Raw genomic sequence first — 12,474 nt, 5'->3', positions numbered from 1 at the left:
TGGGTGTAGTTCAGAAATTGTCCCCACCCTCTTGGCCTGAAACCCCTGGGGAGACACAGACAGACTTTTTCAGGTCACAGGTTTCTCTGCATCAGGTGGCCACTGAGTCTCTCTGCTCAGGATCTGTAAGTCAGGACATTTTCTCTCCACCTGAGTTCTCCCTAGCGCTAGAGAAGCTGGATATCCATGTGTAATTAGCAAATTGCATTGATGTCACAGAGGGCAAAACTCCGTGCAGTTTGCTCTTCCTAGGCTGATTTCAAATCACCGGATTGACAAGAGCCAACACCGAGGGGCGCCTGGGTGGCTCAGTCGTTAAGCGTCTGCCTTCCGCTCAGGTCATGATCCCAGGGTCCTGGGATCGAGCCCCGCATCAGGCTCTCTGCTCCCCGGGAAGCCTGCTTCACCCTCTCCCACTCTCCCTGTGTTCCCTCTCTCGCTGTGTCTCTGTCAAATAAATAAGTAAAATCTTTAAAAAAAAAAAAAAAAGAGCCAACACCGAATTTTTGCCCCCAGTTACACTGTATAACCGATTTTTTAAAATAACATGGGGTCAGATATTATGTAAGATGCTCTGTTTTCCAAAATTTTTTTCTGGCAATCACCTTTTGATGTCCAATTTTGTTTCTGCCATGCACGGCAGAAGTTTTGCAGCTATGTTATCTTTTATGCTATGTCATTTTCAATCAAGGTGTCCAGCTATATTACTTAACAGAGACACAGCAGAGATGCCATTAAGCCGGCTCGATAACCATCCAGCTGAGAAAAGAGTCTTCATTCACTCACTCCCTTCTGTCCTGGACAGAGTCATGTGGTTTCCATTTGCGAGAAACACACTTGCAAATATTGTCTCTTAGCTGCATGTCCTTCCCTCTACTGTAGGATCAATAATTATGAAAAGATAAATACAGGAAAAGAGCAGCATCACTTATATGACCCTCCCCGCTCGCTAGGCACCTACTGCATACCTGTACCAAGCACACTCGTTCCCCTCCCCCAACAACTGCACAAGCAGGCATTATTCATCCATTTTTACAGCTATGTAAACTAAACTGTAGGAAGTTAAATAACTTGTCTGGGCTCATACTTCTGGTATGAAGTGGAGGCTGGCTTCAAGCCCAGCTCCATTTGCCTCCAGCGCCTCGTTCTGTCCAATCTTCCACAACGCCTCCCTAAGTAACTATCCCGGGGCTGACCGAGCATTTTCTGTGGCTGTCCCTCGAACACATTGGTTTGTCTTTTCATATGAACCTCTTCCCACCTCTTCCGAGATTGTTACTTTTCTTTGTAATCACACAAGGATGACTTTAAAGAAACATTTCAAACAGGGGGTGTCACTCTCTTTCACAATTGGTTTCAGTTTTTATATTTTCTTCCAGTCTTCATATATGGGGATTGAACTAGCACATTGTTTTAAATGCTAAAAATTGTATACCCTTCGTTTTGCACTTAACATTACACCATGAGGGGCACCTGGATGGCTCAGTTAGTTAAGAGACTGCCTTCGGCTCAGGTCATGATCCTGGAATCCCTGGATCAAGTCCCGCATTGGGCTCCCTGCTCAGCGAGGAGCCTGCTTCTCCCGCTAACCCTCCCCACCTCATGTACTCTCTCTCTCTTATTCTCACTCTCTCGAATAAATAAATAAATAAATCTTAAAAAAACCAACATTACACCATGAGCATATTCCTGTTTGTACATCATCATTTTAATTACTAATTTAACAACTGCATAAAATCCCGTCAAGTCAACATACCTCAATTTCTTAAACCATTTCTCCTATGTCAAATTGCTTATAACATTTCCCTAATATAAGTAATGTCATAATAAACATTAAAAAAAAAGATTTTATTTTTAGGTAATCTCTACACCCAACGTGGGGCTCGAACCCGCAACTCTGAGATCAAGAGTTGCACGCTCTACCGACTGAGCCAGCCAAGTGTCCCTATAATAAACTTTTTTCACGTGTATATGCTTTTAACTTTTACTGGGAATTTTCTTTAGGCTAAATTCCCATAAGTATAATTATAGGACCAAAGGCTTTGACTGTTTTATGTTTGACCCCTGTTCCTAAATCTTGAACATGCGATTTTCAACCTTCTCCTCATCTTGTAAGCATAATCTGCAAAAGCCAGATTCACTTCGTTGCTTCATTTCCCTCACATTTGATTGGGCACTGGGTTAAAGTGGAACAAGCTCATGCTCAAAGCTGTTGCCAATTTCTGAATGTAAGCTGGACTTCTTCAAAACTCCTTGTGTTTCTCATTCAATTGCTAGGCCAGAAAGATAAAAAATAATTACTTGTGCTGGCAAGGGTATGAAGAAATAGACATATAATAAATTTCACTGAGTATAAACTGGTATATTCTCTGGAAGGCAATTTGGCAATATGTAGAAAGAGCTCTAAAAATGTACATATGCCTTAATCTAACCATTCTATATTAATAATTTATCCTAAAGGGGAAAAGTCAATGATAGGTACAAATATTTAGCTGTAAGCTAAATCTATAGCATTTCTTTTTTTTTTTTTTAATTTAAATTCTAGTTAGTTGACATACAGCTCAATGTTGGTTTCAGGAGTAGAGTTCAGTGGTTCATCATTTACTTAGAACATCCAGTGCTCATCATAACAAGTGCCCTCCTTAATGCCCATCCCCCCATCTAGCCCATCCCCCACCCACCTTCCTTCATCAACCCTCAGTTTGTTCTCTATCATTAAGGGTCTCTCATGATTTGTTTCCCTCTCTCTTTTTTCCCCTCCCAAATGTACATCTGTTTTGTTTCTTAAATTCCACATATGAGTGAAATCATATAGTATTTGTCTTTCTCTGATTGACTTATTTCACTTAGCATAATACACTCTAGCTCTATCTACATCATCGCAAATGGCAAGGTTTCATTCTTTTTGATGGTTGAGTAATATTCCTATATATATATATGGATACACGACATCTTCTTTGTCCATTCATCCATTGATGGACATCTGGGCTCATTCCATAGTTTGGCTATTGTGGACATTGCTGCTATAAACGGTGGGGATGCACGTGTCCCTTGGAATCACTAGTTTTGTATCCTTTGTATAAATACCGAGTAATGCAATTGCTGGGTCATAGGGTAGCTCTATTTTTAACTTTTTGAGGAAACTCCATACTGTTCTCCAGAGTGGCTGCACCAGTTTGCATTCCCACCAACAGTATAAGAGGGGTTCCCTTTCTCCACATCCTTGCCAACACCTCCTGTCTCCTGTGTTGTTAATTTTAGCCATTCTGACCCGTGTGAGGTAGTATCTCATCGTGGTTTTGATTTGTATTTCCCTGATGATGAGTGATGTTGAACACCTTTTCATGTGTCTGTTAGCCATCTGTGTGTCTTCTTTGGAAAAATATCTATTCACGTCTTCTGCTCATTTCTTAATTGGATTATTTGTTTTTTGGGTGTTGAGTTTAATAAGTTCTTTATTGATTTTGGATACTAGCCCTTTATCTGATATGTCATTTGCAAGTAACTTCTTCCATTCCACAGGCTGCCTTTTAGTTTTGTTGATTGTTGCCTTCGCTATGCAGAGTCTATAGCATTTCTTTATAGTATTTCTTATAATAGCAAAAATGGAAATAAGTGTATGTCCAAAAAAACCAGAATTGGCTTAAAAAGTTATGACATATCTGTAGAATAGAGTACTATGCAACAATTTAAAATTATCGTCGTAGATGAGGGGTGCCTGGCTGGCTCAGTAAATAGAGCATTCAACTCTTGATCTGGGAGTTGTAAGTTCAAGCCCCACATTGGAAGTAAAGATTACTTTTAAAAATTTTTAATAAATAAATAAATAAAATTATAATTGTAGATGATATACTACATTAATGACACAAACACAGGCTCATAATATACCTAATGAAGAAACAAGTCACAAAAGAGCACTTATTATATTACCCATTTGTGTAAAATAGATAGATAGAAATAGCTGTAGAAATACTCCAGTTGTTAGTAGTATTTCTATCCAGATAGTGTTTAATGGTTTTGCCTTTTTATTTTTTACACCACAGACATTATTGTTTTTGTAATTAAAAAAAAAAAGGCTTTTTTTTTTCTTATTTGGACCAGTTTCTAAAGCCTAAATATACACAAAAAATGTTTTCCATACTCCATCCAGCTGGGATGGGGACAAAAAGAAGTGTCTGCATCATCCTCTAGATTCAATGTGTCTTTTATCATCCATACATGCAAACATCAAGGGAATAGCCAAGGGATTAGAAGTATATGATGATGAATGTAAGGGAAATACCCTTCTATATCTCATTCAAAATACCAATACCCCCAGTCCAGCAAAGGCAGTGAAGGTGACTCAACCTCTCTATCAGGGACCCGGACACTTCTCCCTGCAGAAGTAATTGTGGGGAGGTTGGGAGTAAGACTAGCAAGGAAGAGACACTACCTGCCCTTCCTGTGTTAGTTATCTATTGCTGGGTGGCAGGTTACCCTCAGACTCAGCAGCTTAAAACAACAAACATGTGTGATCTAACAGTTTCTGTGGGTCAGGGATTTGGAAGTGACTTCACTGGATGGTTCTGACTCAGGTCTCTCATGAGATTGCAGTCAAGCAAGGACTGCAGTCATCTGAAGGCTTGACTGGGGCTGGAGATGCCATCCCAAGCACACTCACACAGTTGGTAGCGGTCTCACTGGCTACTGTGTGGGGACCTCATTTCCTTGCTTCCACGGAGTGTCTGTGTATTCTTGTGACATGACAGCTGATTTACTGAATGAGTGATCAAGACTGAGTGAGAGATAAAGCACCTGACATAGAAGCCACGGTGTCTTTTGAAACCTAATCTTGGAAGTAAAATCCAATCACTTCTGCTGTATCCTGTGGGCCACACAGACCAACTCTGACACAGTGTGGGAGGGGACTATACACAGGCGAGATCTCCAGGAGCCAGGAACCATGAGGGGTCCTCTTGGAGGCAGCCTACCACACTCGCCAGTCATCACTGAAATCCCCTCAGCAAAAGAACTGGGGACTCAGAAACTTAAAGCCACCTAGGAGAAATAAGATTAGAGGGCCATGGTTGCAAAGGAATCTACAAAAGTTCTAATAGATAAATTTTTACTTTTATTAAAATAAAATAACAGACAATACAGTCAATAAAGAGCTTATCAATGGCATTAAATTAGAGGTAACAGGTACTATACAATTAATTTCCATTTCATTATGCTAAAACATTTACTAAAAACGTTTTCGGGTTTCCTTGCCAGCAGTTTCAAGGAGATTTTTATAAATTTATTTTGCTCAGCTGCAGATACTTCACACATCAAGAAGGTTTTTTTCCTCTGTGTCTGGTCCTATGTACAAGGTGAGTGCCTCTCTCCTTGACTTACTCTGAGTCTTGCTCTGGTTATAATCCTAAAGGCACAGCATTGGCCCAATGTAACTTACTACTCAGTTACAGGGAGGTGAGGGGGATTTCAGTCCCTCAAGGCCTAACATCAGGGTTAGGAAGCCTCAAGGTCACCCTCACCTGTTTCAGGCCTCACACCTCCCTTAACTCCCAGCCTGCTGATCCCTGCAGGACAGGCTTGCCCCTTCCCTGCCTTACTCCTTACATGTGCCCCAAGGCTGCTTCTCCTGCCCCGGCTTCCTCTTCACCTCCTTTCCATTTCTCATTTCCAACTCATTGTTTAGATTGTTGCCAACAAGAGTGACAATCTCCATATGCCAACCCCCAAATTCTAGACCACAATCCAAGGTATCAAGTAAAGTGAAGAGCAGAATTTTTGGAAGAAGAATTAGTGTGGCTCTTTAGAGTCTTCTAGTGACTTCAATGTAAGATTGATGTGTACCCTCCGGGCTTACAGCAGAGTATTTACTACCCTTGTTAACTACTAAATGAATTAAGAGTTGGAGGATACATTTAAGCCTACTAGCCCCAGTTTGGCAAAATAAAAAGTCAGCAACTCTCTGATGTTTTCCCCTACCCTGCCCCATTTAAAAAAAAAAAAAAGAAAATCTGACTTGTGAAATTGTGCAGTCTGGGAACCCACAGCTGGGGCCAGTGGTGCCATCATGTTGTTTGTACTGTTGGTACCATGACTGTTCTTCTGCCCCTTGAGGTCGGAGGACCAAATAACACATGTCAACTCTAAGATGTCCACATCAGAAGGCATGAGCCAAGTAAGAAGAAACAGAGCAGACTCTTATGTATTAGATACAGAATGTGTCTAGAAGAGGAAGAAGACTTATCATGGGGAAGAAGACTCCTTACAGTTCTGGGTAAGCCCAAGGGGCCCAGTGGTATCCTTTATGGGTTAATATGGTACTATCTAGCAGCAGGATAGCGTGATGTGTAGACACTACATGGGTCAGGACTCTCCTAGTGGCCAAGTGACAAAAGCTGAACTCAAATTAGCTTAGATAAGGAATGCAGGGACTGAGAGGCAAGGATTTGAATGCCACCAGAATTCTTTCTCTCCATCCTTGTCTCTGCTTTTCTTTGTGTTTGGATTTCATGCTCTCCTGCTACAGAGAACTTGCTTCACACAACAGTGGACATGGGAGCCCACCTCACTGGGTTCACCGTCAAGTTCACAGTCAAGTGACTTTGGCCAGAGAAGAAAGGGTTCTTCTGTGAGGTCCCACTAGGAATGTCCTGCATTAGGACTTTGTTGGGTGACAGGTCCCTCTCTACACCAGTCACTATAGCCAAGAGGCCAGCTGTGTTTACTTAGATTCCCTAAGCTTCACTTCCCTCATCTGTAAAATAGGGATCATATTAGCACCAACCACAAACTGTTGTTGTGAAGATTAAAACAACTTACATGAGATAGTGCATATAAAGTACTAAATTCTATATCTCTGGCACATAGTAACTGCTCAAAAGTCCATTGCCTATTTTGGCAATCATTAATGCTCTGTGCTCAGCTCAACATGAAGACCAAACTACAAGATCTGGTCTTCTATTCTTGTCAACACTCTCCTATTCCTACAGCCAGACTGGAGTAGTGTTGAATAATGTACATAACATACTATAAAACCGTGCATTCAGGAAGGTGTGGGAGGGTCAACAATGGCTGAAACCAGAATCACATAATTTAGGACTTAAAGGAACTCCCTGATTTCAGGTAATTTCAGATAATAAAATTGTACCCTCACCTGGCTAGATAGAGGCAGGAAATATAAGTTAGTGCCGAAATCCTGTTGTCATGAAAAGGTAGCACACTGGAGGGGCTCCTGGGTGGCTCAGTCGTTAAGCGTCTACCTTCAGCGCAGGTCATGATCTGAGTCCTGACAAGCTATCAAGTGAAGCTGAAGGTCCCAGTCAACCACGTGATCATGAGGGTCGACGACCCACACACTGGCAACCATTCCGTCCTCAGATGACCATTCTGATTTTCACTTTCAGTACAGTCCTGGGATCGAGCCCCGCATCAGGCTCCCTGCTCGGCGGGAAGCCTGCTTCTCCCTCTCCCACTCCCCCTGCTTGTGTTCCCTCTCTCGCTGTGTCTCTCTCTGTCAAATACATAAATAAAATCTAAAAAAAGGAAAAAGATAGCACACTGGATTTGCAGGCCAACAGGCTAGTTTCAGCAGTTGTGGATTTGCTTTAAAGCCTCTGTTTCTTCCATCTGTAAAATGGGGATAATGATATTTCCCTTCTACTCCCACACTGGGGTGTGGTGGGACTTAATGAGGCACTGTTGGTAAGATGCTTTGAGCTCAGCTAATGAAAGCTCTGGGCAAGCACTCACATTACTACATGGACCCTTCAAGGCCATGTGTGTTTGGAATAAGGAGTTGGTTGGCACTACTTCAGAGAACTGCTAAGAAATGTAGATATACTAAATGGTCTTCTTCAAAACTGAAATTAGAACAGAAAGTTTGGCCCAGTGACTGCCTCGTCCTAGTAAGACCTCATGCCTCATCGTGTTGACATCACTTCCCTCTGAGTGTCACCCGTGGGTACCGATGACCTACCCACACCTTATGTTATCTTCTCTTCTTTTTACCCCTCAAATCAAGTTTTCATCTCATTCCACTGAGGTGTCATTCTTTCTTCACCACACGTGGAAAGTTACAGTTGGATAATGTGAATTCTGGATGGATGACCATTGTGTTAATAATACATGAGTCATATGTCAATTATATCTCAATAAAACTGGGGGGAAGCCCCAAAATATGAGGAAAGGTAATTACACGCTGTAGAGCAGCAAATTGAAAAACGGATTTTTAATACTATACTGAAATGACAATTAAATCATTAGAAAGGCATTACCCCAGTGGGGTACCAGGGCCAGGCTGATAGTGCCTTGTGAAAACTGATTGTGAAATTTTTAGGAATTTTTTGAGCCAGTTGTTAAATACAGCCATTTAAAAAACTAAATGATACACGCCTAAAAGTTTCTTAAACTATATTAAAAACAAAGCTCATAAATTTTCAAAACTTATCATTTATAATAATTTTACCATGATGTACTCTCTTGAGGTCAATTTATGTCTGCTGTTTATGGCTATTGTGGCTAGATGACAGAAATGTAGTCCCCAACTTAGGAAGTTTCAATGTCAGACTTTTTGACTTTACGATGGTACGAAAGCAATTCTCATTTAATAGAAGCCAGACTTCAGATTTTGCATTTTGCTTTTGTCCCGGGGAGTGATATGCAGGCAGTGTGATCCTCTCTATGATGGTGAGCAGCGGCTGAAGCTCCCAGTCAACCACGTGATCATGAGGGTCAATGACCCACACACTGACGACCATTCTGTCCTCAGATGACCATTCTGATTTTCACTTTCAGTACAGTCTTCAATGAATTCCACGATATATTCAACATTTTATTATAAAATGGCCTCTGTGTTCAATGATTCTGCCCACTGTAGGCTACCGTAAGAGTTCTGAGCACATTTAAGGTAGGCTAGGCTAAGCTATGAGGATCGGGACGTCAGATGTATTAAATGCATTTTCAACTTACAATAGTTTCAACTTTCAATGGGTTTATCGGGCTGTAACCCCATTGTAAACCAAGGAAGAGCTGTATTATATAATGATGCACTACTTTGCATTTCTTCCCATCGGCATGTTCAGGGATGTCCTTTGGGTAGCCTGAAATGAGCTGCAGTCAGAGTATTTATACCACAGAAACTGGACTGCTGCGAATCAGGCTCCTCCCTTCCCCCAAGAGTCAGTTGCCAAACATTTACTAGCACACCCTGTCTAGACCCATAAGGACAAAGAGAAGACAGGAACAAAAACAACAGCAAACAAAAAATGTCAACAACATTCTGGAAACTAAAAAAGCAGATGAATAAGAGGTAATTAATTTAGCAGAGAAGATAAAGCCGAAACCTATCCCACAGAAAAGGAAGGCTGTAAGGAGCAAGCCAGCTACACCACAGAACCTTGGAAACTGACATTGGTTCCCTCTGTGCAGAACATGGGTGCAGGTGTGCTGAAATTTGTGCAAGGAGCAATGAGACTCCCCACATAGCTTCCTCCACCTGTGGGGCCAGGTCACTGCCCCGCCCAGCCCTGGGAGAAAAGGGTGGATCAGAGATCATCTGCACAGTGAGCACAACTGAGAGCTAGCATGTGACACATGACTGAAACGGGATTAAATGAGTCTGCATTTTGGATTGCAAGATCCCACAGTCCCCTTCACCCTCTTGGCTCCCATAACACTGGCAGTGAGGCTTATACCCCACAGGCAGGAGAACGGATGATTCAGTTCTAGGGAAGCGGACCATTCCAAGAAAAAAGACTTCCAGACACTGACCCAGCAGGATTCTCCCCCGTGAGACATCCAGATCACTGCAGAAGCATGGACAGGGAGCCCATTGGTCAACAAGCTTCACCCTTGCACACATCCCTTTAGTGCCAGCAGTAAATGACCTGACATTGGAGAGAAGCCTCTAATATGAAGAAAAATTATTTCCAAGGTCGAGTAATATATCCAGACAAGCTATCAAGTGCAAGAGTAGCATAAAGACATTTACAAGGTCTCCAAACATTTACCTGCCACAGGCCTTTCTCAGGAAGCTATTGGAAGATGTGCTCCAACAAAGAACTGACCGAGAAAGAAGACAGGAGCTCCAAAGAATAGGGGATGCAACATAGAAAAGAAGGCAAGAGAGATCTCGGGATGATGCTGAAGGGAGGCTCTGAGATTGCTAAGTACAGTGGGCCCAGGAGGAACCAGCGCTGAGTTTGCAGTAGAGGACAGCTCCCGGAGGTTGTCCTCTCGGAGAGATTACCAATGTGTCCACCACACTGAGGAGAGCTTGGGGGTCAATTACTCATAAATACCACCCCCAACAGTACACAATTAAATAGACAAGACAATCATTGGCTCCAAGGGGGGGCAAAGATGTACAAGAGCAGACATGTAATTATACTACATTGTGAACCATATTCACCTAGTTAAAATAATGCAAATACTGATCGGTGATTTAATCAGACACTGCGATGTCTCCCTAATTCATAATATTCCACGAGGCACATATTTTTCACATTTTAACACCTTGGAAGTCAAACTGAATCTCGTGGCCAACGTGATAAGAAAGTGTTGGATCATAGTGTAATTGAAAGCACTTTCGTTCTTTTGTAGTGACTCATCAATAATGCTACACCGTACAATGGATGGCAGCAAAGATGGAAAGAAATATAGGACTTCTGTTAGGAAGTGAGCGAGGAGTGTGAGTACCTGTGTCTGGGGGGGGAGAAGGAAAAAGCGAAACCCTCGTCTTCCACAGCGATGTCAGTAATGAGTTCTAAAACTAACAAAGATACAGCTTTATAAGCATATTATCCGGAATAATGGCTTCAAGTACCTGGAGTACAACTAAAATCATAGACAGCTGGTGGCTCCGGCAATCAATAAATGGAGGTAAGAATGGACAGGCCAGGAGGCTACTGCCTTGTGATTTCTTTTGAAGTCTTGTAAACATGTGGATTCGTAAACTATACATATATATACATACGTATTGAAAGTGAAAATAATATGTACAGAAATAAAAGTAATAAAACGAAGCTCTCCATTTCAAGCCTCCCTGGGGCAGAAGTTTTCAGAGTGTGACGATCCAGAGGGATCTTTACGGTCTCCCTTTCAGGACAAGGGGTCTAAGCCGTCCCGTGCTGTTGTGATCCAGGCTGGTCCTCGGCGGCCGGGCTCCTGGGGGGCGCACACCGTGCTTCTCGGGCCACCTCTGGCCTCTGGTCCTAGGAAACTTCGGCCACCGGATTTTTCACTCTCAGGAGATGAGCTAGCTGGCCCCGGGGGGAGTGGAAACCGCGGCGCACACGACACATTTTTCAAACGCTCTCGTGTTACCCCGAGCCCTCGAGAAGGAGAAAGGAAGCAGGCGGTTTGGCAGGTGGGGAAGCCCTTTCCCACAGACATCTGTCAGTGGTTCTGGAAGCCCAGCCCCCCTTCCCCTCTTTACAGAGGAAGAGCCCTGGATTCCCCAGGAGCTGAGGCATCCGTTCCGCCAGCGCGTTCCAGCTGCTTGGCCCCCTGGCAGGAGAGGGTGAGAAAGCCAGAGAAAGAAAGACCCGTCCTGGGAAAGCGAGATCCGCTCGCGCTACGGGTGTCAGACCAACGCGGGCATGTCTTCCGGCAGAGGGGCGCCCAGCTGCACCCCAGGAAGGTCGGGCACCATGGTAACTCTGCACGAGGGAGAACACACACCCACAGTTCTGCCCCGGGGTGGGGGGGCTGCCCGTGGGAATAAGCACTTAGGGGGTGCAAGGCGGTGGGAGAGGCGCTCGGGACCACCGGCTCCGAGCCCGCCCCAAGCACGATCGCACCCCCCACCCCGTCCGCTCCGAGCTGCCCCCGCCGCGCCGCGAGTGCGGGTGGGAACAATTCCGCATTGGTGGGTAAACAGCCACAGCCCCGGCCCCTCCCCGGGGTCCCCCCCACCCCACCTCCCCACCTCCCCACCTCCCCACCGTCCTGCAGCCAAATTGGAACCTACGGCCCAGCAGGGGGCCCCCAGGAGCTGGCTCTGGAAGTCAGGCTCTGATTGGTCAGGCCCGCTTGTTAACTATTTTAAATATCACTCCCTGCCACTGGATCTATCAGCAAGAGGCCAGAAAGCCGACTTCCTGCAGAAACCCCTCCACCTTCCTCTCCCTCGCCCAGAGTTTGCCAGTTTAGAACACGAAGGGAGTGTCTCTGGCAGTAGAATGTCTTTTTTCTATGTGCAAGAAGAGAAGCCCTTTTCTCATTCCCTTGGGGACCCTGGTGCTCCAGACTGCAAGGAAATTTTCCTCTGTGCCTCTTCCTTTTACTTCGCTAACTTGTTTATCCTGATGAAATTAGGTTAAAATGGCCAGGGAGAGCATCCTAAAAGGGGAAAATAAAGTTACTATAGGCAGACGTGCAGCCTCGGGGCCATGTGCTGACCGGGAGAAACAACCAGGGCCTGGATGATGTGCACCCCCCCCCCCCCCCCCCCCCCCCCCCCCCCCCCCCCCCCCCCCCCCC

At 44.2% G+C, this 12,474-nt stretch overlaps 1 long non-coding RNA gene across 1 annotated transcript in view; it reads right to left on the bottom strand.

Annotated features, from left to right (window-relative positions):
- The window catches only part of LOC141373130 (uncharacterized), a 48,794-nt gene that overhangs the window by 35,481 nt on the left and 839 nt on the right, over positions 1-12,474 (bottom strand). The gene's annotated exons all lie outside the window — the stretch shown is intronic.

Source organism: Callorhinus ursinus, unplaced genomic scaffold (assembly GCF_003265705.2).
Source record: "Callorhinus ursinus isolate GAN/ISIS: 27379988/994484 unplaced genomic scaffold, GSC_fseal_2.0 scaffold7, whole genome shotgun sequence".
Taxonomy (NCBI): domain Eukaryota; kingdom Metazoa; phylum Chordata; class Mammalia; order Carnivora; family Otariidae; genus Callorhinus; species Callorhinus ursinus.
Note: the sequence above shows the minus strand (reverse complement) of the source record. Positions and strands in the feature narration are given on the sequence as shown.